Here is a 17,355-nt window from a genome sequence, read left to right as displayed (position 1 = left end):
ACTACCAAGCCAAGAGGATGACTGTTGTCTTCAGAGGATGGCAGCTGTATCCAGAAATTCAGCTCCGGGCACATGGCTTTAGAAAGATGATGTCGATTGACATGGGCCAGGCCAAAGGAATAGACAGTTGAAGAAACATATGCAGGGAGGAGGTTGCAAACCATTTCCTGGAGTGGCAGGGACAGGGGAAACCTGGCATTACAGGCCCATATTCAAGACTGCCCCTCCCCATGTTAGGAACCCAGTTCATGATAATGAGGATTGTTGGCCATTCCAGTGACTGGGTTTCCACATTGGCACTTAGTGGCTATGTCCAGGGAGGCTGGTACCCAAAGCCACACAGGATAACCCTGCACAACAAAGGCTGTCTCCTGTCCATGTGAATTTTGGACACTGCACCGGACATTCGTGTATGTGAAAAGCCTGACTTGAGTGATGTGAGTCTGGATCTAACAGTGTCTTACATATAGAACACAAAGCCATTTTTTTGCAAGGTTTTAATATCATCAAATTTTCCAGCAATTCACTTCTTGTGTATCAAGGTGAAAAGGTGAAACTTGACTTTGTTTTGTTCAGGACCTTGCCAAGAATTGCTCACTGCTTCAGAAAATGAAATCACAAAATGGGGACACCACTCATAGCATTTTGCTTGTCTGGAAGGCCGTATCTGTCTGTATTTGAAGCTGTTGAATTCACAGTGAATCTACAAACAGGTGCAAGTCTCCAACTGATTTTTAAAACTTTTAGCTCATATTTTAAGATAATTATGGACTCAAACTAAGCTGCAAAAATAATACAGAGGAGTGTCATGTACCCATCACCCACCTCCCCCAATAGAAACCTCTTACCTAACTCTATAGTTCATTATCAAAATCAGAAAATGGATTGGCACAATATGATTAGACTATAGACCTGACTCAGATATCTCCAACTGACTCTTCCTTTATGTTAGCTAATATCATTGACTTGGGTAAAATATAAATGGTTTTGTTATAAATTATTTGTATTTTATTTTTTTCTTTATATTATACCTAAAATCACTTTAATTTTTATATAAGCCACATAATTTTACATAAATGACTTTTAGTTCTTCCTTACATTACACTTAGGACTTGCAATATTATTTTTTAATTATGCATTTAGGTAGGTAATATTATTTATGGATTTCCTGTTAGAGTGGTAAAGGAAGCAGTAAAATATTTGGTAGAAGACAGGGGTGGGGGGTGAAGAACTGATAGGGTGAATGCCAACCCAGCTCCCTAACCATCTCCGTGCCCTTGCCTGATGTTGCTGGGTCCCTGCTTGGGACCTTTGTCCAAAAGTATTTTAAGACCTTTGCCTCTCCCTTTTTCTTCTTCTTTTGTCTAATGTTTATTTATTTTGAGAGACAGAGAGAGACAGAGCTCACGCAGGGGAGGGACAAAGAGAGAGGGAGACACAGAATCTGAAGCAGCCTTCAGGCTCTGAGCTGTTAGCACAGAGCCGGACACGGGGCTTGAACTCACAAATCGTGAGATCATGACCTGAGCCGAAGTTGGATGCTTAACTGACTAAGCCATTCACGTGCCCCTGCCTCTCCCTTTCCACCTAAGTGAGCTCAGGCTGCTGGAACAAATACCATAGGTTGGATGGCTTAAATGACAGATATTTATTTCTCATAGTTCTGGAAGTCCAAGTTCATGGTGCCAGTTCAGGTTCTGATGAGGTCCCTTCTCACTGTGTCTCCACATGGAGACAAGCAAGAGCTCTGATCTGTTCCTTCACTTATAAAGACACTAATCCCATTATGGGGGCCTTACTCTCATGACCTCATCTAAACCTAACTAATTACCCCCTAAAGGCCCCACCTCCAAATACCATCATACTGGGGATTAAGGCTTCAACATATGGTCTCTGTGGGGTACACAGACATTCAGTCCATAGCACATTCACACCTTGGTTTAATCTATTCAAGAAGCAGAGAAGCCACATTCACTGTAAGTATGGCAGTTCTTGTGGGGACACAGAAATAAATGAAGTGTGACTTCTGTCCTCCAGGAATTCACAACCTTGCTAGCATACACAGAGACCCGCTCCCTCCCATCCTCAGACTATGGTCATCAAAATGCAGTAGCATTACCAACAGCAGGCAGTACTTCTCTGCTCTCGTCTCCACCCATTAGTGGCTGAAGTGCATCCTGGAAGGTCCTAGGAGTTCCTAGCAGGTATGTCTCATCAACAAGCCCTCTAGACAGCAGGCGACACCTTTCTGCCCCCCCACCCCCACCCCGGCCTGGTGCCTCCTAGGTACTGTGGAAGCACTCACCCTTGCCATCACTGCTTACGTGGCTGCCAAGAGGGTGCCACGTGGGCACAGAACCCACCGTTACAGAGGCTGGTGTTGGTGGCGGGCAAAGCACCCTTCCTGCACTCTTCCTGCACCAGGAGCTCCCACAACTGCCATCACGGACACATCCTGCACTAGAGGTCCCCTCCTGCTGTGGGTGCTGCTGACACACTGCCCTGGGGGCTCCAGAGTGCTGGAGCACCCACCCTGCTGCAGAGGAGGAGGGGGAGGAGGAGGAGGAATTCCCCTCTTAGCTTCCACTCCGCCCACCCTACCCCCAACAGTGCCGGCCTGTGCTCCCAATCCTTCAAGGAGGTTTGGTGTAAAAATAGCAAGAGTCAGAACACTGGCTTTCAGATCCCAGATCTGCCATTTTCTCCATGACCTTGGACAAGAAACTTAAGTTCTGAGCCTCAGTTTACATGTCAGCAACATAGGTAAGACAATAGCAACTATCTCATAGTTTTCTTAAAAAGACGAATAACAGTAAGACTTAAACAAGCACTAGTCAAAGAGAGTTCATCCTCACAGCAGCTATTATCATCCCCTCTTCACCGATGGGGGCACTAAGGCACACAGTAGCTGACGTACACTGTTGGAGGCCACAGAGCTAATAAATGGCACAGCCTCCTAGCTCCGGAGGACATGTGCTTAACGTCTGTGCCACACTGTCCCTCACAGGAGCCCTGTTTGAAGTGCCTTGCTGGAAAGAACTAACTTCATCCTCACATAATCCTAGGACCTAAGAACTCTTATTATACCCATTCTACAGAGGCAACAACTAAGGCAAAGAGAGAGTAAGCCAGGAGGATGTGTGAGACAGTGCACTTCAAGTGTGTAGCCCTGATCACATGTTAGCTTACTGCTCCCAGGATTCACACAGGCGAATGTGGTTAGTACATCACGAGTGACTTGGAACACCATCAAGTCTTTATTTATTGGCATTTTCCAGGGTCCTGTGGAGTCAAAATGCTTTTGTTTAGAGCCCAGTTCTCTCATTTAGTCTTCATCAAGTGCTGCAAGGAGCATGACCTTTCTGAAATTCCATTTCCACATCAGTTATGTAGGTAAAGCCTTGCTGCTCCAGGTGTGGTCTGTGGACCAGCGATGGCATCACCTGGAAGGCGGACAGAGATGAAGAGTCTCACTCCTCAGAACTGCTGAGTGAGTTGCCTTTTAGTTTTTCCTTCATTGTGCAGAAGCTTTTTATCTTGATGAGGTCCCAATAGCTCATTTTTGCTTTTATTTCCCTTGTCTTCAGAGATGCGTCAGGGAAGAAGTACGGCCCAGCAATAGCACTATTAGGAATTTATCCACAGGATGCAGGAGTACTGATGCATAGGGGCACATGGACCCCAATGTCTATAGCAGCACTTTCAACAATAGCCAATTTATGGAGAGAGTCCAAATATCCATCAAGTGATGAATGGATAAAGAAGATGTGGTTTATACATACAATGAAATACTACTCGGCAATAAAAAAAAGAATGAAAATTTGCCATTTGCAACAACATGGATGGAACTGGAAGGTATTATGCTAAGTGAAGTAAGTCAGAGAAAGACAGATATCATGTGTTCACTCATATGTGGAAGTTGAGGAACTTAACAGAAGATCATGGTGGAAGGGAAAGAAAAAAAACAGTTACAGAGAGGGAAGTAAACCATAAGAGACTCTTAAATACAGAAAACAAACTGAGGGTTGATGAGGGGGTGGGGGAGAGGGGAAAATGGGTGATGGGCATTGAGGAGGGCACTTGTTGGGATGAGCACTGGGTGCTGTATATAATTGATGAATCACAGGAATCTACTCCCAAAGCCAAGAGCACACTGTATACACTGTATGTTAGCTAACTTGAAGATAAATTATATATATNGGAAGGCGGTGATAATGATGAATCCCAAATATTTAGATGGGGTACCAGATGCTTAACAGAGAATAATAACTGACTCTGTCTATGCACTCACCATGTGCTAAACCCTTAACATGCATTATCCCACATAATTTGTATACTGTCTTCTGAAGTGGTTTTTATGATCTCTTTTTTTGCAAATGAGGAAACCAAGGCACAGGAAGGTTATGTGGTTGGAACATAAGATAATAGGTTGAAACAGGTGCCTCCTGAGTCTGCATTATCACAAGTCTGGATGTTTCCAAAGCACTGTCATTAGGTGTCCTAGTAATGCTGCCATTAATATAATAAAAATCACTTCTACTAATTGAAACCCTACTAAGCTTCAGAGAGTGGGCTCTGTGTATTACACGTGTTATCTAACTCTCAACAGCCTTAAGAAGAAACAATTCTATCCCTATCATAAAACCAAACCATGGAGACTGGAGAGGTTAAGTAACTTGCCCATAGTTGCACAGCCAGAAAGTGGTCGAGTCAGGATTCCAACCAAGCAGTCCCACTTCAAAGCCCAGGTAACTCCACACACACAGCCTGCTGTCTCCGTGGCTTCAACTGTCCTTCCTGCTTCAGATTGTGTTTCCATAGTAATCTCTTAAGATCTGCCCACACACCCAGGCAACAGGGTCCCCATCTGTCATGCTGTCACCCTTCTCTAGCCGTGCTCTTCCCTATGGGACAAGGAGTCCTGGAGCCAACTTTGTACACCCTTAGCAGACCATATTCTGCATCCTCAGAATTCCTGGTCACTGGGGACTAAGTGGCTTCCTGTGTCTATATGGGTCCCCTCCGTGGGTCCATCCATGGGAGGTGGGTCGAGCCACCACCATGCTCACCCTGGCCTGCTGCAAGGTCAAGAGGCAGCTGTATGGCACAGAGGGTCAAAGCGCGGGGCAGAGGCTGGGTGTCCTGTGGGGAAAGGAGTGGGAGAGCCACAGGGTGGGCCCGCCCCCACTCTTGTTCCAGCCCACGCATGGGAGGGGCGGGCCTGGTCTTAGGCCTTGGTCTCCAGGTCTATCTAGGTCCTATCTCCACACTTTGGTCTGAAGTGCCTGGTTTAGGGGCACTTCGACTTAAGCTCCTCTTGACTGCCGCATCCGGGCCCTACACTGGGTGCTCTGGCCTCTGTAAGCATGTTGAGCCCACAAGGAGTCAAGGGGTCTCATTGATTCAGCTCTAGCTTCCATCCCAGCAGATGGGCCAATGGGCAGAGACCCACTAAGGCCACTTCTCCACCCTCCAGGGGCCCTGTCTAGGTGGGGTGGGGGGGAGGTCGAGGGCACAGCTTGTCAGGATATGTGAACAATGCGGGGTGGGCACGGGGTGGGGGGTGCTCAGAAAGATTATCTCACAGTTCAAACTCGTTAATGAAAGAAATAAATTAACCAAGCTCATTTTTCAGGGAATTCTTGTGTAAACTGGAAATTTTCCAGTCTGTGAGCCCCGTGCCAGGTCCTCCCATAAATCACAGCAAGCAGGCTGTCTGCGTGGCAGACGGCGAAGGGGCTGAGGGGGAGGGCAGCCAAACAGAGGGGAAGCCAGCCCCTGGCCGGGCCGGGGTGCTGGGAGGACCAGCCTCTCAGGGCGCCTTCCCCTCCACAAAGTACCAGGAAGGGAAAGAGGGAAAGAAAGAGCAGCCGCCACCCCCAGGCCTTGGGCCAGCATGTCTGCAAACACCCCTAGGTCCCCCATGCCCCCAACCTAGGAGAGGCCCCCGAAACAGGTCATTTTTTAATTGAATACGATATTAATTACCGCGTGCACCATTAACGGTTTGTGGGATTTGACTAATTAATGTAATAGTTTTTGAGTCACGCTCATTAAATATGAAAATTACGCTGGTGAAAGGTATTGGTTTCATTATCAATCTTGTATGGACAGGATGGGGGCAGGGGCCGGCAGAAGGGATGGACCCCTGCCTGTCTCTTCTGGCCGGGAAGAGCTGTATTGGGGTTTGGCAGCTGAGGGGAGCCTGCAAGGGGGCCAGGTTAGAGGAGGGAGGGAATACGGGTCTGAGAGAAAGTTGCAAATAAACTCTCTTCAGGCATAACCCAGTGACCAGCCTGGCCTCTGAAAACCAGATCGCCAATTTCCTTTATATCTTGGATCTGTCCAGGTGGGAACTCTCTTAGATTCATCATTCGTTCATTCATTCATTCATTCATTCATTCATTCTTTCTTTCTTTCTTTCTTTCATGTAGAGTGCAGCAGGCACTGGTGACTGGCTATCTAATGCAGTGCCCATCTGTAGCCCCTCATTCCTAGCCTGCTTCCATCTCTGAGGTTGAAAAAAAGGGAAATATGTAGATTCTCAACCTCCTTTGCAGCTAAGAGTGGTCATGTGACACCGTTGTGCCAATAAGATTTAGTGGGGCACGACTGAGAAGACATTACTGCTAATGACACTGTGGTAGCTGTTAGCAGGACATGAGGGGAAAGCCAAGGTTGGGCAAAGATGCTGATGCTATTGAGACACTGAACTCCCTCCCCGCCCCCGCCGCCGCCAGTCATCTCCCAGATTCCTTGATTGGGGAGGGGGAATAACCCTTTATTTCTCTAAAACATGGAAAATTGTTTTTTCTGTTATTTGCATCTAAAAGGAGAGCCGGGACACCTGGGTGGCTCAGCCAGTTAAGGTCCAACTTCAGCTCAGGTCATGATCTCACAGATTCATGAGTTAAAGCCCCGCCTCCGGCTCTGTGCTGACAGCTTAGAGCCTGGAACCTGCTTCAGATTCTGTGTGTGTGTCTCTCTCTGCCCCTCCCCACCTCAAAAATAAATAAAGCATTAAAAAACTAAAATATAAAAGGGTCCCTAATAAACACACATGATAAAGGCATTAACCCAGGTGCTGTGAAAAATTCAAACAAGCTTATAATTTAGTTACTGACAAACAGCAAAAAGATGAAAAATTTTTAAATAGCTGCCACCTAAGGTAGCCAATGCCAAGTGTCAGCTGAGTGGCTTCCAAGGATTGCTCTTCAGCTGGGAAAGCCCTGTAGAGGCTTATGGTGACTTCCAGCCAGAGAGTCCTGCCACACCAGTGCCCATGACACGCTGTTCTCAAATATTTAGATCATCACCCGTGGAGACAGCNATGGATGTGATTTCCAAAGGCAGAAATGGGAGAGGGGTGGAGAGGAAGTATCTGGGAGGGTGGGAAAGGAAGTGGCAGCAAGCAAGGCCCAGGGGTGAGAATGGGGAAGTCTGTTTCCAGAGATGAAAAGTAGCCCCCCTAGGTTACAGTGGAGGGAAGGGAGGGGGACCCCTGCTGTGTTCCCCACTGCACCCCCCTCCTTACCCCTGTTGAGAGGCTGCACTACTGTGATTAAGTAATAGAAACACCAGTGGTTAAAGACAACCTTGTGCACAGGGTGACAGATAAACTATTCTTCCTGCTTAGTACAGGATTTAACACACACATAGCCGGCACTCAATAGATATTAATCGAGTCACCAGACAGAAATCAGGGTAGTAGAAATAAAAACAAGTGCCGTTTAGTGAGAGCCTGTTATGTGCCTGCCACTGTTTCAGCTACTTTCCGGGTGTTATTTGCTTTAATTTAACCAGAGAGATTTGAGTTCCAAGTTTAACTGTGCCCTCCCTACTTCTGTAATCTCAAGCAAGCTTGTTGGGCCCTTGGAACATCAGTTTCCTCAATAGCAAAATGGTGAGGGTAACACCCAATGAGTATACTTACTGTGGTGAATAACAATACCACCACCGAGAATAGGGATATTTATTGAGCATGTGCTGTATGCCTGATACGAGGCTCAGTGTTTATTGCCCACTATCTCATTCATTCCTTGTGATAAACCTATGAGGTAGGTCCTTGATTATCTGCCTATTATAGACAAATAATGTGAGGCTCAGAGAGGTTAAGTGACTTGTCCAAGGTCACACCGCTGGTCATAGGAGAGTGCTAGAAACGCTGATTCGTGCAGTGGGTGCTGTGGGGAGATATGAGGAAAGGGAAGATGTGGCTCCTTTCCCTGAAATGCTTAGCATGTGACCAGGGAATCATGTGACAAAGGTAGCAGCAGCCAACAAACAGGGTCAACACCCTGGTAGGCCCACTGTGCAGTGCCGCAGAGGATGTGGCCGGGGAGTGACGGGCCATCCCTGGGGTGGGGTAGGCTCAGAACGCAAGCCAGCCAGGACCGGAATAGGCCCAGGGCCCTGCTGTCTAAAACACCTGCTCCACGCTGTCCTTTCCCGCAGCCGAACTGAACAGCAGGACACAAACTTGCCTCCCCAAGCGAATGTGAGGCGTGCTTTGGGGCTGTGAGTGCCTGAAAAACACCTGAGCTGACAGCGGCTGTGTTCATGTCCTGTGACTGCTGTCATAAACTACCAGTGGCTCGGCGGCCTAAAATAGCACAGACATATCACCTTGCAGTTCTGGAGCCCAGAAGTCCCAGGAGTCTTATTAGACTAGACTCAAGGTGTCACAAGGCCATCTTGCTGTATGGAGGTTCTAGAAGACAGCCCATGTCTTGCCTTTCTCAGCTTCTAGAGGCTTCTTGAGCACCTTCCTTGGAAGGTCTCATGGCCCCTTCCTCTCTTTAAAGCCAGCAATGGCCAGCCACGTCTTTATCACATAGAATCACCCTGACACTCACTCTTCTGCCTCTCTTTCACAGTTTATGGAACCTGGTGATTACTGATGGTTAATTTTATGTGCCAGCTTGATCAGGCTAGGATGCCCATTCTTTGGTCAAACACCTGTGTGGATGTTGCTGGGAAGTACTTTTTAGATGTGATTAACATTTAAATCAGTAGACCGAGTCAAGCAGATTACTCTCCATAGTGTGGGTGAGCGTCACCCAATCAGTTGAAGGCATTAACGACAAACACTGAGATCTCTCAAAGCAGCAGCAGCAAATTTTGCCTCAAGATCGCAACATGGATCCCTGCCTGAGACTACAGCCTGCAGATTCTGCATTCAAGACTGCAATATCAACTTTTCCCTGAATTTCCAGCCAGCTGGCCTACTCGATACATTTCAGACTTGCCAGCAACCACAATCCCATGAGCCAGTTTCTTATATATAAATATATCTATCCTATATGGTCTGTTTCTCTGAAGAACCTGACTGACACAATTACATTGGGTGCACCCAGATAATCCACAATAATCTCCCTTTTTTAAAGTCAGTGATTGACAGCCTTAATTCCATCTGCTTTCTTTATTCCCTATTGTTATATAACTTAGGACATTCACAGGTTCTGGGGATTAAGACAAATTTATTTGGGGTGGGGGGCATTATTCTGGCTATGGTAACATCATAAACAAATAAAGGTTTATTCTTCTGTGAAAATAAGAAGTCTGGAGGTGGGAGTTGGGGTTTGGGGGCAGTGCTTCATGACTCAGGCTCCTTCCTTCAACATATTGGCCTCGGTCCTAAAGTTTGGCACCTCATGCTCACAAAATGGCTGCCTCAGCTCCCAACATTACATCCTAATACCACCATGCCAAGCAGGAAAGAAGACAATAGGCAGAAAAGTCCTCCCTTTTAATCCAACAAGACAACAAATCTTCCTTGGAGCTTTGTACAAATTTCTCTTGTGTGCACCCGTGTGCACCAGTCGGACCTGAGTTACATGGCCATCCCTAGCTGGAAAAGACACTGGGAGTGTGGGTATGTGGCTTTTCGTTCCGCTTTGGGTGGCCAGATTGCTGTGACTGCCACACAAGTTCACACAGCTTTGCTCGGCAGAGCTGGGACTGAATACGCTCCCGCCCCAGGCTGGGGGCCACTACCAGCCTCATGCTGTTCCCGCTGAAAGAAGCGGATCATCTGCACAAAGCAAGGCAGCCTTGTGGTAGGAGCGTGGCTCTCACTGCTGTCTGAACTTGGGCACTGCCTCACCGTGAAGAGGGGCTGCTCCGAGGATGAATAAGATAAGCTGTGACTTACCTGCAGCTAGAGCAGGTGACTTTTACACAGAAATCACTGCCATGGCATTGGAGGAGTGGCTGGGGGATACAGGANCCCCCGTCACAGCCAGGGCAGCCCTCCATTCCCCAGGTGCAGTCTCCACCCTGCAAGCTCTTTATTGGTTCTATTGATTATTCCTGTTAATTCATTAGTGTTTGCTGAGTGAAGGAGAGAGACCCACTTGGGCCAAACACTTTCTCAAGCTGCCAGGGGGCCTGGAGCAGGGCAGGGGGGTGCCAGCAGCGACATGGAAGGCAAAGCTCCCTCTGAGGAAAATCACAGTCCCCTTCACTCTGGATTCTCCACTCCCAAGCACCGTGAAGGGAGCTGGGGACAAGGGCCTGTTAGCCACAGTGAGTGACTGCCGGCCCTGGGGAGGGGGCCGTGCCAGCTCCATTATGTTTATGGCCCTAGCTTGGCTATGGCTCTGGGCTTGCTCCCTGGGCAAGCTCCTCATGGCTGTGTGCCAGTTGGGGGCTGGGGGAGGCAGTGTCTGCAAGGGGGGATGAGGGAAGAGCAGAGGGAGGAGAGCGGAGGGAGGAGAAAGGAGAGGGAGCAAGCCGGGGGGAGTGTATAAATGCTAAGCCCTGGCTGCGAGACTGTTTCTTTGATTTTAAAGAAAGGATTGAGGATTATTTTGAAGAAAGGAAGTTGGAACAGAAGTAGAGGGGGAAACAGAACAATAGAAAGAGGGACAGGGAAGACAGGAGGGACAGGATAGGAGACCAGGAAGTAGCAAGGCTGGGCATGGGGTAAGGAGGGGCAGTGAGCCTCAGAGGTGGGGAATTTGCTCAGATCTCTAATAGCGGCTTTGAACTTAGCCTCTCTGACCCCAAAGGGCAAGCTCTTGTACCAGGCCACAGGCTGTGGAGGTGGGAGTTAAAGATGGGTTTTCTGGGGACCTGAAATAAAGCAGGGTCACACTGACTATCTCATACTGAGCGCAAAGGGGCCCAGGTAGAAAACATCCTGACTCGGGGGGTGGGATGGTGGTGGTACTTGGCGCCCTATTCTCTGATCCTGTGGCAGCACATGAGCCTCAGGGGACTGGGCTTCCTCCCCAGCATCCTTGAGGTGTGGCATCGCCTAGAGGCTGGGAGTTAACCTCTTACTTAAATCCTTATGCTTCTGTTTCCTCTAATGGAAAGTAAGGGCAGGGGTGCCTGAGGCTCAGTCGGTTAAGCCTCTGACTTCGGCTCAGCTCATGATCTTGTGGTTTATGAGTTTAAGCCCCGTGTCAAGCTCTGTGCTGGCAGCTCAGAGCCTGGTGCCTACTTCGGATTCTTTGTCTCCCTCCCTCTCTGCCCCTCCCCTGCTCACACTCTGTCTCTCAAAAATGAATAAACATTAAAAAAAAAAAAAGTAAGGGTAATAAAGGTTTTCATCTTACAGAGTTACTTTCAGTATCCCATGAGGTGATGTAGGTAAAGTGCTTAGAACCAGTATAAGAGCTGGATAAGGGTTAGCTGTTCGATAATCCTTTACTAACAAAATCCTCATATTGTTGAGGAGGGCAATGTGCCCAGCTCAAACACTACACTTTCTTAGCTTCCCTTCCAGTTGGGACAGTCCATGAAATAGATGTTAGAAAAAGCCATTGTGTGGGCTTTCCAGGAAATCTCTTTAAAAGGGGCTGACTCTTCTGGAAAACTCCTCCTTTCCCCCCTTCTTTAATCCAGAAAGGTGGGCATGATGATCTGAGCTGCAGCAGCCATTTTGCAGCCCTGAGGTTCCTGGAGGATGGAAGCCATGCCCTAAGGGTAGTGGAGCAGAAAGTTAAAGGAGCCAGGGACACTGACCACATCCAGGGGCTGGACCTCCTATCTCCACGAGCCCTTTGCCTGAGAGAAAAACAACTCCCTTACTTGTTTCTGGTAATTGCTGCCCAAAAAATTGTACCTGACATGGATTGAAAAGTTAAATATATTCCAAGAGAGCTAGAGGCATGTGTACTGCTAAATCCAAAACAGGTGACCTGAGGAAGGTGGGGTATGGTGGGGGCACATCTGAGAGATGTCAAGTAACTTCAGGGGTCCCACCACCTGTTCCCTGGACTAGACTGTCTGTGAATCCTAAGTCAGGTAGTGATTGTCTTAGTACTATTCTCATCAAAGCAATGAGGACAAAGACCTTCTGGAAATCAGTGCAGGACGTGGGCTCCTGGACATCAACATCCCATTGTCAGGAAGGGTGGGAAGCCCCCAGAAGTTGTGTTTATCAGCATGAGGCCACAGGGGCAGACACTGATGTCACCCACCTGCACGGCTTAACTCATGCTTCTGAGAGTGGCACGGATGTTTCTGGCCCACACTGGAACCCTCCAGAAAGCCTCAAAAGATCACTGTCGGGTTGGGAGGGGGCTGAAGGAGGGCCCTGCAGTTCTCCTCTGAGTCCGTGTCCAGCAGGGGCTCCAGGCCTGGAAGGAGTAACGATCCTTGGGCTGTAGCCACCTTGCCAGTGGCTCAGAGCAGCCCAGAGCAAGGTCAGGGTTCTTGGCTCCTCCTGTTCTGGTCCTTCAGTCGGCTAGTGGCCCCTTCTTGCATGGAGGAGGAAGAACTATTTTCTTCTCGGGGAGCAGAAGTGGGCTGCTTCCCCCAGGACCAGCTCTTTGAAACGAATAAGTGGAGACGGCAGGGGGCCAAGGGACCCTTCCCTGTGAGCACTCTAAGGAAGGCGCACTGAGAAGCTGCTGTGCCCATGTGTTTGAAGGAAGAACACTGGTTAGAAAGAAGGGAGCACTGAGGTTCCTACTGATGGGCTGCAGCCTGAGGCTGAGGGGTAGGAGAGGCGGAGCGGACACTGGGTGGTGGGCAGCGGTTTTGGCCTCCAGACCAGACACCGAGACTGGAGTTTCCAGCTCCGGGTGAGTGTGCGTGGAGATGTGGCGGGCCTTCGGCTTCTAGGCATGTTCTGCAGACCTCTGATCTATGCCCACGCTTTCTTATAAGTGGGTTTCTTAAAGGACATTGGGTCAAGGGTGCCTGCAGATGCAGAAAAAGTATCTGATTCTCTAGCAGAACCTTTGCTCTGGAGCCGGATGGAGCTGCAGAGCTAAGGGGAGAGTGGGAACCCGCCTCACAGAACCTGGGGCCCTCGGTATAAGGAGTTCTCCTACAAGAGCAAAACAGCGATGGTGCGCACCAGCAGAGAGCGCCGAAGAGGGATCAAAACCAAGTAGGCTCTGGATACAGCTCTAGACCAAACTTTGTCAGAGGTATAGGATTTGGGGGTTCAGAGGGGTCAATGCCCAGAGGAGACCCTATGAGGCTATTTTTACATAGAAGAGCAACCCGTGAACTGTAGACTGTAGTACCTGGTAGCTAGAGCCACCTGCAGCACATTCAAGGTCTGACTCCTCACCAAGACAGGCTCCCCACATCTTTCACTCATTCATTTAGTCCTTCCTTTATTCAGTCCTTTGCTGCACCAGGCACATAATAAACATTTCACTTTAAGCCATATCTGTTGCTTCCTCCAGTGCTCAATTCTAGATTCACTGCTTCCCTCCTACTGCTGGGAGAACCTTCTTTGGCTCGTTGGGGATCACTGATCTTCTACTCAGTGTGATCTGCATGCAGAAGGCCCAAGGGCAGCGCAGAACTAGCTAGAGCTGGCCATTCACCTGGCTTCTAGTCACACATGCCACTCAGCCCTGGCGAGTAAGTCATCATTGCAGAAAAGGTCCATTTCTGCCATTTTTGTACAGGGTCCCAGAATTTCTGCTACACTACTAGGATCTACTCAAGTGTCTAAAGTTGATCTAGTTGCTGTTAAGAGTGTTCATTCATTTAATATGTATTTTTTAAGTGCTACCTGCATATCAAGCACTTTAGTGCATGTAGCTTTTCTTGCACCAGAAAACCCACAAGGATGGCTGTACTCCCAAGGTATGCATACATGGGGCAAGGCCTGCAAAAGAAAAACAGAATGATGGCACCAAGGTCGGCATAGGCTCGTATCTCCCTGAACTCTCCCAGAAAAAGAGATGGAGGAACAAGGATAGAAAGATGAAAAATCATACTCAACATCTACGACAAAACTGGTGAGGAGAAATCCCATGAATCCCCAAATATGAGTGGGTGAGGTCAAGCTTCCAACAACGATAGGGCCTGTGTGGTATCAGCAGCTGTGCCAGAGGCAGCAGAGACAAGACCAAGGTGCTTCTGCCAGCCACGAGAACTAGATACCTTCCAAGCCACTGGTGGGTACTGGCCCGAAAGATTGACAGGCTAATGGGGAAAGAGCAGGCAGGCTGGACGGAATCTTGACGAGCCTCAGAATGCAGCTGAGGGCATGCTTGGGCAGTCTGGACCTCATAACTGTTGAAACTAACCCATGGGAGCTCCGTTCCAGATCAGAACCCCATGCCGAGGAGGCACCACTGGTTGGAGACTTCTGACTGAGGAGGGCTGGGACAGTAGGAGCAAAGGAGAAAGAAGATCTAGAAGCCTGTGTTGGCCAGTGTTGGAGCCCCTAGCTGCATGTGGCTTCTGACATTTAAACTACTTAAAATTAAATTTTAATATTCAATTATTTTGTTGCATTCATCACATTCCAAAGTCTCGATAGCTGCGTGTGGCTAGTGATTTCCTATTGCATGGCTACTGTATTGGACAGTGCAGCCACAGAACTCATCCATCACCCTAGAGAGTTCTATAGGACAATACTAGAGGTAAAGGTGTAGGAGGGAAGCAAAGAGCTCAGAAAGAAAAAGGTCATGTTTTTTATCATTTTGATAAAATAATAACAGAGCGAGAGCAGAACAGATCTGATCTGCTGAACAGAAAGCTAGAAGTCTGTCTTGCCTTGATCCCCTTCCTAACATTACAGGAACACAAATCTCCCTCAAATAGAGCAAGGAGAAAGGATTAGAATCATGACCTGAAAAAGGTCAAGTCATTTACAAAGGAGAGAAAATCAAATTGTCATCAGACTTTTCAATAGCAATGCTTTGTGCCCCCTGTCCCAGATATGAAGAATAGATCAGTACAGGGGTGCCTAAGTGGTTTAGTCAGTTAAGCGTCCAACTTTGGCTCAGGTCATGATCTCACAGCTTGTGAGTTTGAGCCCGGTGTCGGACTCTGTGCTGACAGCTCAGAGCCTGGAGCCTGCTTCAGATTCTGTGTCTCCCTCTCTCTCTGCCCCTCCCCAGCTTGTGCTCTCTTTCTCTCAAAAATAAAATAAACATTAAAAAAAAGAAAAAGAAAAAGAACGGATCAGTATATTAAAGAAATTCCATGAAAGTAAAAGTAACTGAATGATTGTTATATCTGTACAAACTGATAGCCAAGTACAGAAGCTACAGACAAACTTATGACTGTCAAGAAACCCCTCCTAAAGACTTCACTAAAAATGAACTAAGACAATTAAAATAATTGGAGCAACACTGACCAGGACTGGAGATGAGCATTAGAAATGTAAATGTATTTAATACATAAACATATATACTTAATATAGAAATGTATTTTTTTGTTTATATGAACACACACACACACACACACACACACACACACACGATCCCAAAAAAGGAGAGAATTTATAAAGAGTATTTGAAATCTAAAATAGGCTTTGGATTGCCTGATAGGTGTTAATCAGGAGTAAAAGGTTATTGTAAAGAATGAATAGTGGGTCACTCTGCCTGCCTATATGTGACCTTGGCCATGTAACTTCTCTGATGCTCAATTATCCCAGCTTGGAGATGGAGGAATAAAACCTTCCTGCCTATCCTATAGGGTATGAAGAAATGGCCAGCATTCCATAAACATCAAAATTGTAGTATTCTATCTAAGATCTGGTAAAAACACTCCATTCTAGAGGTGAGGAGCATGGGCGGGGGGGGGCGGTGGCGGTTAGCCAAGGTGTGTGAGTGCAAGGAGGTGGGGACACAGTGGAGCTACTTAAGTCTTTTGCTTCTCTCGGGAAGAAGTGAGCTGTGGCCTCTCCCTAGGTAGGGCTGGGAAGAAGGAGGTAACCAGATTGCATCAGAAATTTAGGGCCACATGTTAGGGAAGTGAGCCCCCCCACCCTGGAACCTCCAAGGAAGTGTGCTGTTCTGGAAAACAGGAAACAAGACAATGGGGGCCAGGAAGAGAGAGAGGAGAAAGGCAAAGTTGGAGGCTTGAAGACCCAGCCAGCAGGCTTCACACCAAAGGCTGGAAAAGCTTGGCTGCAAGGGGAAAAATCGAACAGAGAGGTAGTCCTTTGTTGAAGGGCATATTTAGGAGTTACAAGGTCAAGTAGTCCCACAGGTACAGAGGAGCCAATTTAGCTTTGTGCTGATCTCAAAGAGACACCCCCTTAGCTTTCGTAGCAGGAAGGGACAGATGACATTACATGCAGTTAGCCAAGTGACATTCGTGGAATGCACACCCGAGCCCTCCAGAGAAGGTTGGAAGCTGGGTTCCCACCCTCAGGGATACGGAATATTCTGGAAACCTCTAGGGCCAAGCTGGTCCCTGACACTTGGTCAAATAAAGTTTGCCCATGGTCCCATCACTGCTGCTGTGTCCCTGACTCCCTCTCCAAGGAACCCTGCTCTCCATTTGTCAATTTTAAGTGATAATTTCTATTCAATCTGATACATATTATAAGAATATAAACAAATGCCTCTCCCCCTATCGGCGCCATAATCACTTTCTTTTATAGCTATCATTTATTATAGGACGACAGATGGCCAGTTCGCAGAATTCCAAAGAGGCTACCCGCCGGCCAGTCACCTGGGAACACGGGCACATTTACATTTCTCCAAAACAGATGGGAAAGGGAGGGAAGAAGGAGGCAGATTCCTGTCAAAACTTTGGCGCTTTCCAAAATATGCTTCTTTTGCTTCTCCCTCTATCCCTTTGCCTTTCTCACAGATGGCACTCCTGTCCTGTCGCCCCTTCAAAACCTCCTCATACCCCCATTCATCCATTTCCCATAAGTGGCAACTGATACCACCAATATGGCGGCCTTGATAGGTGGAGACTGGTGGCCCCTTGGCAGGCCACCTTCTGGGTATTTTCAGGGCCTACAGGTCAGCATTCCAGCATCCCCTCCTGGCTTGTTATTTGGGACGAGGGCTGAAGTAGAAAGCCAGAAGATGGGGAGATAGGAGTCTGCATCACAGAGGGCCAGATGCTGGATATTGCCTTTTTCACAAAACTACAGAGCAGGGGGTCTCAGACCTGACAGTACATGAG

The sequence above is a fragment of the Crocuta crocuta genome, unplaced genomic scaffold (assembly GCF_008692635.1).
Source record: "Crocuta crocuta isolate KB4526 unplaced genomic scaffold, BGI_CrCroc_1.0 scaffold186, whole genome shotgun sequence".
Lineage (NCBI taxonomy): Eukaryota > Metazoa > Chordata > Mammalia > Carnivora > Hyaenidae > Crocuta > Crocuta crocuta.
Note: the sequence above shows the minus strand (reverse complement) of the source record.